The sequence below is a fragment of the Rousettus aegyptiacus genome, unplaced genomic scaffold (assembly GCF_014176215.1).
Source record: "Rousettus aegyptiacus isolate mRouAeg1 unplaced genomic scaffold, mRouAeg1.p scaffold_m13_p_2, whole genome shotgun sequence".
Taxonomy (NCBI): domain Eukaryota; kingdom Metazoa; phylum Chordata; class Mammalia; order Chiroptera; family Pteropodidae; genus Rousettus; species Rousettus aegyptiacus.
Genome location: NW_023416295.1, coordinates 87,209,624 through 87,222,119, shown reverse-complemented (window position 1 = coordinate 87,222,119; position 12,496 = coordinate 87,209,624). Strand labels below are relative to the sequence as shown.

Below are 12,496 nucleotides of genomic sequence, written 5' to 3'. Positions count from 1 at the left end.
AGATAACATCTTGTTGCAATGGCTTCTGCCTGCACTTAGGAACAAAACCAGAGTCTTCTGCATAAAGAACAGTCCTTGTAGAATCTGGCCTCTGCCTACTTCACTGGCCTTAGTATCTGGCAATATCCTTTCTCTATTTGGGCTCAAATCCTACTGGTCTCCTTTTCTGCTCTCTACTATGCCATACTCTTTCCTGTCTCAGGGCTTATATATGCTAATTCTTCTGTCTGAACTGTCTCCCTCCTTGTTGTCTTGGGGGGGGGGGGCTGAACTCTAATTCCATCTCAGCTTTATTATTATTTTCTCAGAAAGGTTGCTGAGGTATGAAGTTATTGCCATTTATTATTCATATTTTGGTCTGTCTCCTTGTCCTCCTCCTTTTCATAAAGAAGCCCCTTTAACATTTCCTGTAATATTGGCTTGGTGGTAATAAACTCCTTTAGATTTTTCTTTTCTGGGAAGTTCTTTATTGCCTTTTAAATCTAAATGATAACCTTACTGGGTAGAGTAATCTTGGTTGGAGGTCTTTGCTTTGAAGAATATTTCCTGCCAATCTCTTCTGGCCTGCAAAGTTTCTGTTGAAAAATCAGCTGACAGTCTTATGGGAGCTCCTTTGTAGATGACTAATTACTTGTCTCTTGCTGTTTTTAAGATTCTCTCTTTGTCTTCAAACTCTGGCATTTTAATTATGATGTATCTTGGTCTGAGCCTCTTTGAGTTTATCTTGTTTGGGACTCTGCACTTCCTGGACTTGTATGTCTATTTCCTTCACCAGGTTAAGGAAGTTTTCCATCATTATTTCTTCAAATAGGTTTTCAGTCCCATATTCTCTCTTCTTTTTCTGGTATCTCTATGACGTGAATGTCATTACTCTTGATATCCCAGAGACCCATTAAACTACCCTTATTTTTTAAAGTTTTTTTTCTTCTCTTTGTTATTCTAACTGGGTATTTTTTGCTACTTTGTTTTCCAAATTGTTGATTTGATTCTCTGCTTCATCAACTCTACTGTTTATTCCTCTTTAATGTATTTTTTTTTTGGACTGGTTCATTTTTATGTTGTCTAATATCCATTTTTTTATATTTTCTATCTTTGTTAAAATTCTCACTGAGTTCACCTACTCTTCCACTAAGTTCATAGAGCATCCTTATAACCACTGTTTTGAACTCTATATTTGGTAGATTGCTTGTCTCTATTTTGTTTAGATTTTTTTTTTTTGAGTTTTATTCTGTTCTTTCATTTGGGACATGTATCTTTGACTCCTTATTTTGGCTGCCTCTCTGTGTTTGTTTCTATGTAACAGGTATATTTGCTAAATCTCCAGGTCTTGGTAAAGTGCCCTTATATAGTGGATGTCCTGTGGGGCTCAGTGGCACAGTCTTCTTGGTCACCTGAGCAGAGTGTTCCTGGTGTGTCCCTTTTGTGGGTTATGTGTGCCCTCCTGTCATGGCTGGATCTTGATTGCTCTTGGCATATCAATGAAAGTGATTGACACCGAGGCTGATTGATGTTGAAGAATGACCATTACTATAGCAGAAGAACTATTGTGCAGGGGCTGACTCCAGGGAACAGGTTTCACTTTTGCAGAACTCTGGTACCTGCCACGTCTGACCTTTGGATATGTCCTTTGTAGGGGTGGATGGGAGGTGCTCTAATGCGGTCTAAAGCTGGACACCAAGTGTGTTGATTCTGGGACTTCTTGAAAGTGCCCCTGGTGCAGTCCAAGGTCAGATACTGCCTGGCCCACAGCCATCTGATATAAGCTACAAAGTGATCTGCTAGTGTTTGTTGTGCTGGCCTTGGAGGTACCTTGGAGAGGCTAGGCTTTGAAATGGGGACAGCTACCACAAGTGCTTAGGTTGGTACCATTTAGCAAGAAGTACAGAGACTGATGAGAAAAGATGCTGCTTGTTTGAGGTTTGGGAACTTTTGAGAGATTTTAGGAAAGTCCACAGCACAAGCCAAGATAGGCCATTTTTATGGAAAAGTACCTAGAAGTGGCTAGGTGGGCTTGAAAATTGGGTGGAGGGGAGGGGTCTTAGTGAATCAGCAGGACAGAATGAATGGTATTATTCAGGCTAACAGACTCAGACTTGGGGCCCACCTGTGCCCACAGCCTGGGTAGGGGAGGGCTCAACAAAAGAACAATGGCACCTACCAACACTTTTAGTCCTGGAGAGAGTTACCCCGTCAGCCCTTTCCCTGAAGTCAGACAATTCCATTCCTCTCTACATGTCCCTTGTGCCTTTAAAGTTTCTGCCCCAGCACTGGAGCTCAGAATGACTGAGTTTGTCAGCAAGTAAATCCGTGCACAAGCTTGGGTTTCCTGTAGCCCTCTGTCTCATTCAGTCACAATCTCTGCTGGTTTTTACAGCCAGAAGTCATGGGGACTTCTCTTCCTGGCACTAGAGTCCTGGGCTGAAGAGCCTAGTATAAAGCTGGGACCCCTTACTCTTTGGGTGTGGGGACCTCTGCAGCTGGGAGGTCTTTCCTGTTTCTTAACCACTACACATGGGTGTGGAGTCTGCCCTTTCTTGTCTGCACCCCTCCTACCAGTCTCAACGTAGTTTCTTCTTATAGCTTTAGTTACAGGACTTCTGTTCAAGTAGTCTTCAGGTAGTTTCACTCAAATAATTTTATAGCTGGAAAAACCACCAAGATTATTTGTTGTAATTTTGCAGTTAGTTATTTTATCCTATTGATGAGGAAATTGAATGCTAGAAATGTTTTTAAGTTGACTTAGTCAAAGAATGAAATCTGCTTAGTCTTCTTTGTCTTAGTTCATTTAATAATATCTAAAAATTTTCTCTATGAAGAGACATGTGTACATATATATGCAAAAAATTAAAATAAAAAACTGTGATATTCTTGGGTCAACTTTTCTGATTGATTGAGGATCAGAAAAGTCCTTCAACAGATAATCAACATCACTCAGTAACCCCTTTCTGCTAGGTTTTAGAGATATAAATGAAATAATTCCCACTCTTTAGAAACTCAAAAAAATTATATTTGCAAAAAAACAGAGATATAAAGTCTTGTAGTGTAGATTGAGGAAACGAAGTCTTATACAAGGCTAGCAGAGAAAGGAAAAATACAGAGCTAACATTTTTTCCTAATAAATCAAAGTGTGTGATTTGACTGACTCTATGACTTTGAATCATATGAGCCACATACTGATGGTAGTGATTGTGAAGGAAACCGTAAAAGAAAAAATGCCCTACAAGTTAGATTAATCACATTATGCAGCAGTGTGTTTCCACACGTCAAAGCCATACAGTTTGCTTTACATTTACTCCTTGTTGAAATGGTCAATGAAATGATTTACTGGTATTGTACCCTGGCCTCTAGCACTAACTTCTGTATATTGCATCTAGGTAGAATCTTTAACAAAGGATGTTAAGTTTTACACAAACATAAAATCATGGTATTTTTTTTTCTCAGAAAAAAATAATAACCAGTTTTAGAAAGAGAAATAGCAGAAATCTTTTCCCCAATTTTAACACTGCTATTTAAATGTCTCTCATTGTGCAAACACTCCTTTAGGGAGCAATTGTGTGTTTTTGGCCAAAGATCATTGTCATTTGAAGAGAGACGTTCATAATTCTGTTATGCTCTTTCACAACAAGGGTTGGCTGCTCAATATCAGCCCACTTGATCACTTGATCACTTGCCTTGATCACTTTTTTTTCCTGTGAACTCATAAGAAGATTTATGACACATTATCTCTTAATAAAACCTCTATTAGTCTGTCTGTACCTTAGCAGTGGTGACCAGCCATGTCTCAATTACTCCTCACTCTACACCTTTCACTTGGGATGACCATATGTCCTGCTTATCCTGTACAGTCCTAGTCTACAATATTTTCCCATTTTGGTCAACTAGAGCTTCCCTAGTTAGTCTCACACATCCCTTTGGATAAAAAATTGTAGGAACTATAATTATACTTTCTTTTATGCCATCATATTCCACTAAAGTGACTCCATCTGCCATGTTAGTGTTATTGTGTCTGAGTTTTGAAGAGGAATAACCCATACGTCAATAATCTTTGCATTTCACAGCTCAGTACAGTGGCTAAAAAGAGTACAAAATATGCCCATTATTTGTTAGTGACCTTAAGAATAAACTAATGAAACAATTTCTACTACTATAAAAAGTCTTTAAAATGAATACATTATTTTAGAATAATGTTCGTAGTTAGTGAACAGTCAAGTTGAACTAAAAATTTTAAGTGTATTCATATAGTTCTACAAGTCTAGGATATCTAAAAAAAAAACTAAACTAAATGTTATGAGCAGACAAGTCTCACTGTGAGAGCTAAAGTGACTATCTGTTGAAGTTAGGACTGGAATTCAGAGTTTTGATTTTTTTTTTGTACTGTGACTGTTTTTCTATGTTATCTGCTTGACACCTATGCTGTTTTTTACCAGTTGTCATATACAGAAATGTCAGAAATTCTGTAATAAAAGCTATTCTTGGGAGTTGTCACAGTTAGCTTTGAAAACTTACAATGTTTTTATAGTTCATCCGAGGTTATCATAAACTTATGATAAGGCCTGGAAAATTCACAGAATTGATGGAGGATCTGTGCAAATTTGAGGTGACTTTGAAACCTTTGTAGTTTGTGGACTGCTGACTGAAGACCTTGAGTTTTTAGTGCAAGTGTATGATCTGTATAATCATCATTTTCCTTACATAATGTATTATGAGATAAACTTCACATTATAATTACATTGAAAATCACATTTACTGTAAATAACTGAAGAGTCTGACTGGGACTAATTGTCTCAATGTGAATCAGTAGTTTCTCCTGTCAAATTTGAGCTTTGGGTTTTCAGCCTGTGAGAAAGCAAACTCTATGTCACTGACCCAAACAAGAAGCCTTGTCAGTTCACTTGTGGAATCTTATATTCAGTGGAGCCCTTTTTTCAGTTGGTTTGTTGACAAGCTATCAATATCCTTCAAATATGCCAGGATATGCCTCCGGAACTTGGTCTTTCTCAGAAAACAAGCTATGGCACCTGGATCAGCAATTATGATCCCCGTGGGAAGTCAGCCAACACTGGCATTTCTCAGTACCACTGGAGTGGAGGGGAGGGTGTGCTGGCTTCATCCTGACATAAAGGCAGAGTTTTGTGGGCTGAGCTGTAGGAACTGCCCTTATCTTGAAGATCCCCTGGGTCCACAACTGGCCTATCTTTCATAGCCTAAAGAAATCTGTCAATGTATGACCATTTTAACAAACCACAAATTGAACTGAATTGAGTTTACATAATGAGATCCTAAAAATCAATTTTGAGAAAGAGGGAGGAATTACCCTCTCCAGGAAGTAAATCTCTAACAGCTGTGTTCTGGCTAGCACTGTTGATGAGTTAAGGAGTTCTGATGAGTGGTCAAAATGTATGAACGGCAAGAAAACAAAAGAAAAATACAACAAAACATGGAAAGGATCACATTAGGAATTTACCACTTTGTTAAGAGACAATGAAACTAGGTGATTCCACTGAGAACGGGTGGGATGGATAGCCAGGATTGGAATGCAGGATGACTAAGCAAGTAATACATATTAACTTCTAAAAATCAGTTTTTTGTTTTTTGTTTTAAAAAACAAACCTGACCATGCGCTTTCCCTAATTTAAATTCTTTGGCAATTATTTCTCTATCGACCTCAAGGTACATCAAAACCCACATTATTTTCTTTTTAAAGGACCCTCCATCATAAAATATCTTGCTCTGGTCCCAATCCCTTGACTTCCTCAGCCCTGGTACCCTATGCTTTAGCACAAAGGTTCTCAAACCTCAATGAGCATCAGTGTTTTAAGTGGCTGGTGCAGAGAGCACACTTCTAGAGCCCCAGTTCTAGCAAGTCTGCATCCTTGTGGATTGAGATCTGACCTTAAGCTCTCTCACCCATGCATCCTTCTGCTGGCAATGACCCTTTCTCCACATTTCACCTGCCTTGTTTCCACTCATTCTGTAAGACTCAAGACAAGCATTATCTTCAGGATATCCTCCTGCTCCCTCCTGTCCCACCCTGGAGCGGGTTAGGCACTCCTCCTTTGGGCTCCTCAGGCACATAGTGCTCACCCTCTTCCCACAGATATGTAACTATGTGGTGCTGTTTTCAGCTTAGCCCTTTGGAGCAGGGAACTCTGTCAAATTTATCACTGTCGACTTGTGCTGAACATGGACTTCACCATGTTGAGGGGTCAATAAAGGTTCAAATGTAAGAATATCTGAGTGAAGTAAAACCACAAAAGTCAGCTAGGATAGGGTTTCAAGCTTAGTGGAGATAGTGAGGGTGGATAGTTCATTGAACATTTATCCACAAATAGCCTCTCAAGTGTTTATGTGGTTTCCATGACCCTCCCGGAAAGAGCTGTTTTTCTTAATAAACTTGGTCTGTGAATAAAAAAAGTACAGAAAAGCAGGAAATATGGGGAAATTCATATCAACTTTTTAAAATTAAATTTATTGGGATGACACTGGTTAATAAAATTATATAGGTTTTAAGTGTACAACTCAATAATATATCATATGTATATTGTCTTGTGTGTTCACCATCTAGAGATGAATCTCCTGTTACCATACATTTGACCCTCTTTGCCCTTATCTACCTCCCTCCTCCCTTCTTTCCCTCGAGTAACCACTAAACTGTTGCCTGTCTCTGTGAGTTTTTATTTGTCTTGTTTGTTTGTTGTTTTCAGTTTTATATCCCACCTATGAGTGAAATCATGTGGTTCTCAAATTTTTCTGTGTGCCTTATTTTTCTTAGCTAATTATCTCAAGATCCATTCTTATTGTTGTGTATGGTAGTATTTCATCTTTTCTTATGGTTGAGTAATATTCCATTTTATATATGTACCACATCTTCTATAGCCAATCATCTATAGAAGGACACTTTGGTTGTTTCCATGTCTTGGCCACTGTGAATAATGCTGCACATCAAATATGCCAGGATATGCATATTTGAGGAAAAGAATACTTCCTGTTCAATATTATTCTTCTTTTAAATTGGCATCTAGTTTCTTATACACATATTCACACATAACTACACTTACCCACACATATACACCCCCTGGTGCAAGCCTGATGTATAAAGTGTATGAATTCAGGAATAATCTCACTGTATATGAGATTTAAATATCACCAATCTCCCATCTTTTTAAATGAAGGAACATGTGGCTTTAGGGTCAAACAACTCATTTCTGTGTATATGTCTTCGGACAGGTACATAATCTTTCTGTGTTTTGGTTTCTCTGTGTATAAATGGGGAAAAATATAAACATTGCAAGGCCGTTAAAAACAATAAGTTAGGCAAATGTGCTAATCAGTTCTATTTACCATCAGAAAATAGATTATTCAATTTAGAGTAAGAAAACTGTATGTGTGGCTTACAGACACTATGATAGAGAACAGAGAAGATATATGTAGTTTTTTCAGTTTTTTTTTTTTTTATTGTTGTTCTTAACACTATATTCTGAGGTGATCACACACTTCCCTATCTGTCAATAGGAGCTTATCTCTACTCTTTACACACCTTTCAACACTCTTAGTTTTTTTGTTTGTTTTATTTTTCTCTTTTGTATTGTTAAAGAGAATCTTCTTTCAATATGTTTGTGAAATGTGAATAAAAATGTTGATGTTCATAACCAAATCTCATATCCCAAATTAACTAACAGAGGACAAAGTGATTAAAATAATATCTGATATGGAAAACCCAGCATATAATAAAATTTGTTTTTAATAGTAACACTATAAAAATATGGTCATTTTTTATTATTTTAAATCTGTTTTATCCAAGCAAGATAGTGAATGCTGGGTACTTCACATTGCTCTAGTGCCTAGAGAAAATATTAAGTATTCAATTGGAGAAATTTTTAATCTTTCCTAAAAATGTATTTTTTTATCTCTTCTATTTTTCCATTTGTGAAACAGCTGACACATTTTGTATGTGACTTAATGAATATTCCAAAATTCCAAAGTGTTTGCCTGAATTCTCTTAAGTTGACAAAGTTTCTCTCATTAACTGTCAGTGGTATTAGGAGGACAGCTTCCACTTTCTGCAGGGCTGACTCTGTGCTCTCCTAAAGATACTCTTACTTCTGCAATAGTGAGCATACACAAGCAGTGGCTGAGCATGTGCCTCCATGTAAATGTAGCCTCTTCATGTGAATGGGCAGCCTGGCTCTCATAGAATAGGGGAAGATGATGCATCAGGAAGTTAGGAAACACTTAGTAGCCTCACCCTTGGCCATTGGTAGCTTATTGGGTCAATAAGTTATTTCACAGATATTTCTGGATAGCACAGTTTTCTGGGCTCAGTGCTAGCTCCAAGTTAATGAGGCAGGCAACGTATATCTATCCCCTGCCCTCATGGGATGCACAGTCACGATGGAGAGCTAGGTTACAAACAGATCAAAACACAAACACTTATCAAATTATAGTTGTAAGGTGATTTATGAAGAGAGTAGCATGAAAGTTAGAGGGAGACTAACAAAAGGAAACTATTCTGGAAAGGATAAAGCACCCTGAACTGAATGTCAGAGAATCAAAAAGAAAGGGGCAGCACTTGGAAGTTGCTCAGCATACTCAGCAGAGGCAAGCCAAATGGGGTAGTTTGGATTCCCAGTTCTACCACTTGCTAACTGTGGACTTTTCCATGTTTTGTGCCATAGTTTCCCAATTTGTAAAATAGGAATAATACTAATATGTTTATTACAAGATGCTTGAAAAAATTAAACAAGTTCATGCAGAGGGAAAAAAAAACATTTTAGAGTATCACAGGGCTCAGGATGTTATCCTAACCTTCTCTCCATGCACATGCATGTTCACATGATGTATACACCCTGAAAGCACAGTGTGCTTAGAGTGAAATCAGGGTTGAGAAGGGAAGTAGAAGATGAGATGGGAAAGGAGAACAGAACCACATTATAAAGAGTTTTGGAGACTGAATTTAATTTAGTAAAAGAAGATTTTAGGAAGGATTTCAGCAAAGGTGATGTATGAGTTTTCTTATATTTTATCAAAATGAGAGAATGGGTCAGAGGGAGCTGACAAAAATTGAGGGTAATTTTGGGGTTATTTTTAAGAATATACAAGGTGATGATGAGGGCTTGAATGCATACCTGCACTCTAATGTGAAGGATACCAAACTTCAAACTCAAACAGAATTTCTTCATATTGTGTTCTTCATATTGTCTTTACACCATGCTTCAAATCTTTACCACTGCAGTAATTACTTTGGATTAATGATAGAGTGAGGAAAAGAAATGTAACTATTCATTTTCAGATATGAGTTTGTGTAATTATCACATGACTTTGTAGGGTAGGTTTCTCTTAGCCCTATTGTATAGATAGGAACACTGAAGCCTAGAGGTGTAAAAAAAAGTTGACTCAAGTTCACCTGCCAGTAAGTAACAAAACTAGAATTGAAAGCCAGGTCTGTTAGACTTCATTTTTTTTTTTTGTTCCTGTTCTATCAGTTGGTTAAGTTTCCTTAAAATGTCATAATATAGAGATGTGTTTCCTTAGAGATAATCTATGTCATCAAAACTTATATCATTAATTAAGTTGCTTGATTAGCTAGACATGTGATATAATGAAAGTAGATCATAAATGCTTTTATGAACTGGGAGAGAGGGGAGATAGTCAATTAGAGTAGAAAGTGAAAGATCCCGGGCACTGTAGACCGAGATACACAGCACTAGGTGTGTCTTTTAAGCAGTGACACTTTCCATGTTTTATTCTTGGAAGCATTTGTCCCACTTCCAAAGGCACTGTTTGAAATTTTTATTTCTATAGCATTGGGCATACTTCTTTATTTTAACTCATAATATGGTATATTAGCATCACTGTCCACAATTGCACATGTCGTGCCTGCTCACTCTGCATTATCGCTCCTAAGGACCCTGATCCTGATTCAGAGACTGGTGCAATAAAAGAGGGGAAGCAATAAGAAGAGAGCATGCATACACAATGTACACACCATGCACACATGGAGAATTTTACCTAGAGTTCAAGAAGCTGAAATGTGGAGAAATGGAAAACTTGGGTTCAACTTGACATTTCTTGGGTAGTAAACCATTGAATCCAAAAGAGAAATAGTATTATTGTGGGTGAGAAGGTACAGTGTCTGCCATTACCATGAACTGGATAGGAACTAAAGGCCCCCAAGTTATCCCAATCACTATTAATACTCCTACTATTATTGTGTTAGCATGAATAATGTCCAGACACAATGGCATCGATTTGTATATATTATCACTTTATATGTATTGTCAATTGTAATTTTCTCAGTAGTCTCTGAAGGATATGGATTACCCCATTTTATAAAATCAAGTCTTAGAGAGGTAGAGTTGCCAGAGGTGACCCAAGCTATGGTTACTGTAGTTTAAAATCCACAACTTTGCCTACACTATAACATTCATTGTTTCATGATTGATGATAGCTTACTACCCATAGCCTCCATCTGGTTTGGGTAGAATTAGGTTCAGTAGAAAGATGTAGGGCACTGATGGGATAATATGGGAAGGGTCTGAGGATGGTTGGGATTTGTAAAAATCTATATCTGGAATATTGTTTTTTGAGTCTAGGCAATAATTAGCAAACTATTCATTAGAACCAATTTACTCAATAGGAATAAATTGTGAAATTGTGTTTTAAAACTAATTACAGTATAAGTATGACATTATTTTTATTTTCATTTCAGATTTCAGTTTTAACAAAGAATATTTCTAGGTTTTTGGTCAAAAAATTTTAATGAATCATTGTGTATGCTCGAGCTGAGAATTTTAATTGCTTGGTGAATAATGAAAAATTGAGCTTTTTCTGAGTACTTGATTTCAAATAAGACTAAACTCGCCCCCTTCAAACACTCATTCACCACCATCCCACCCACATAAGATGAAATATAATGAATCTGTTTCAAGTTATAATTAAATAGGCTTATTTTTCTATTATAAAAGTAATAAAAGTTTATCGTGAAGTTTTTATAATTAAACACATTTTTAAAAAATGAAATAACTTATAAAAACACTGTCCAAAGAGAGACCCTAGTCAATTATTTTAAAGATTTATTTTTTAAAGTAATTTTAGTTTCACATCAAAATTTGTAGAAGTTTTTCACGTAACCCTGACCACAGACATACATAGCCTCATCTATTATCAGCATTACCAACTGAAATGGTACATTTATTGCAATTGATTAACCTACATTGATACATCATAATCACTCAAAGTTCATTGTTTACATTACCTCTCACTTTTGGTGTTGTACATTTTATGAGTTTGGACAAATATAACAAAATGTATTTATTCATCATTGTGATATCAGGCAGAATATTTTTACTGGCAAAAAAAAATCCTCTATGCTTTGCTTGTTGATCCCTCCCTCTCAACCCCTAGCAACCACTGATCTTTTTACTATCCTCATAGTTTGCCTTTTCCAGAATGTCATATCCATGTAGCTTTTACAGATTGGCCACTTCCACTTAGTAATATTCATTGAAGCTTCCTCCATGTCTTTTCATAGATCAGTAGCTCATTTCTTTTGGGGCTGAATAATATTTCATTATCCAGACATACCACAGTTTCCTCACCTACAGAAGGGCATCTTGGTTGCTTTCATATTTTGGAAATTATGAATAAAGCTGCTTTAAACATTTATGTGCAGGTTTTTGTGTGAACATAAAAGTTTAAATCCTTTGAGTAAATACTTAGGAGTATGATTGCTGGATAATATGGCAAGAGTATGTTTAGCTTTGTAGAAACTGGCAAATTGTATTTCAAAGTAACTGTACCATTTTCTATTCTCACTATCAGTGAATGAGAATTCTTGTTTCTCCATATACTCACCAACATTTGGTATTATAGGTGCTCCAAATTTAGGCTATTCTAACAGGTGCACAGTATTATCTCATTGTTGTTTTGCTTTGCATTTTCTTGTGACATATGATGTGGAGCATTTTTTCACATACTTATTTGTTATCTGTATATATTATTTGGTAAGGTAAAAATACCTATTAAATTTTTCACATACAATTTCCAGATATGTTTATACACATCCACAACATGAATGTACCTAAATTACAATTACTTGCCTTTTGTTTTAACAATAAAAATAAACATTTTTGTATGTAAATGCTAAAATAATAATTTTCACCATCACAAGATAGAGGCAGGGGTGGTAAGAATGCAATATATTTGCCCTCTCTGTTCAAACAGCAAGTCTTCTTTACTGTATATTCTTTTTCATTAAACTCAGAGAAAAATTCAGACTCCTTCTCAATGCAGTGTTCTCAGAACAAAGTATTATTTAGTAATAGTTAGAATAGACTCTTTTTTATCTCTAACCTTGAGCCTGAGATGAAGGGATCAACCAGCTTCTATTATCAAGCAAAGTAATAAGAAAGATATGTCATAAGAAATTATTATAACTTTGGATCTGACACAGCGAATCCTGACATAGGTATTTGTGATATTCTCATCCTATCCCCTC

At 36.5% G+C, this 12,496-nt stretch overlaps 1 protein-coding gene across 3 annotated transcripts in view; it reads left to right on the top strand.

Annotated features, from left to right (window-relative positions):
* CNTNAP5 (contactin associated protein family member 5) overlaps positions 1-12,496 on the top strand; it is a 723,905-nt gene that overhangs the window by 330,856 nt on the left and 380,553 nt on the right. The window lies entirely within an intron of this gene.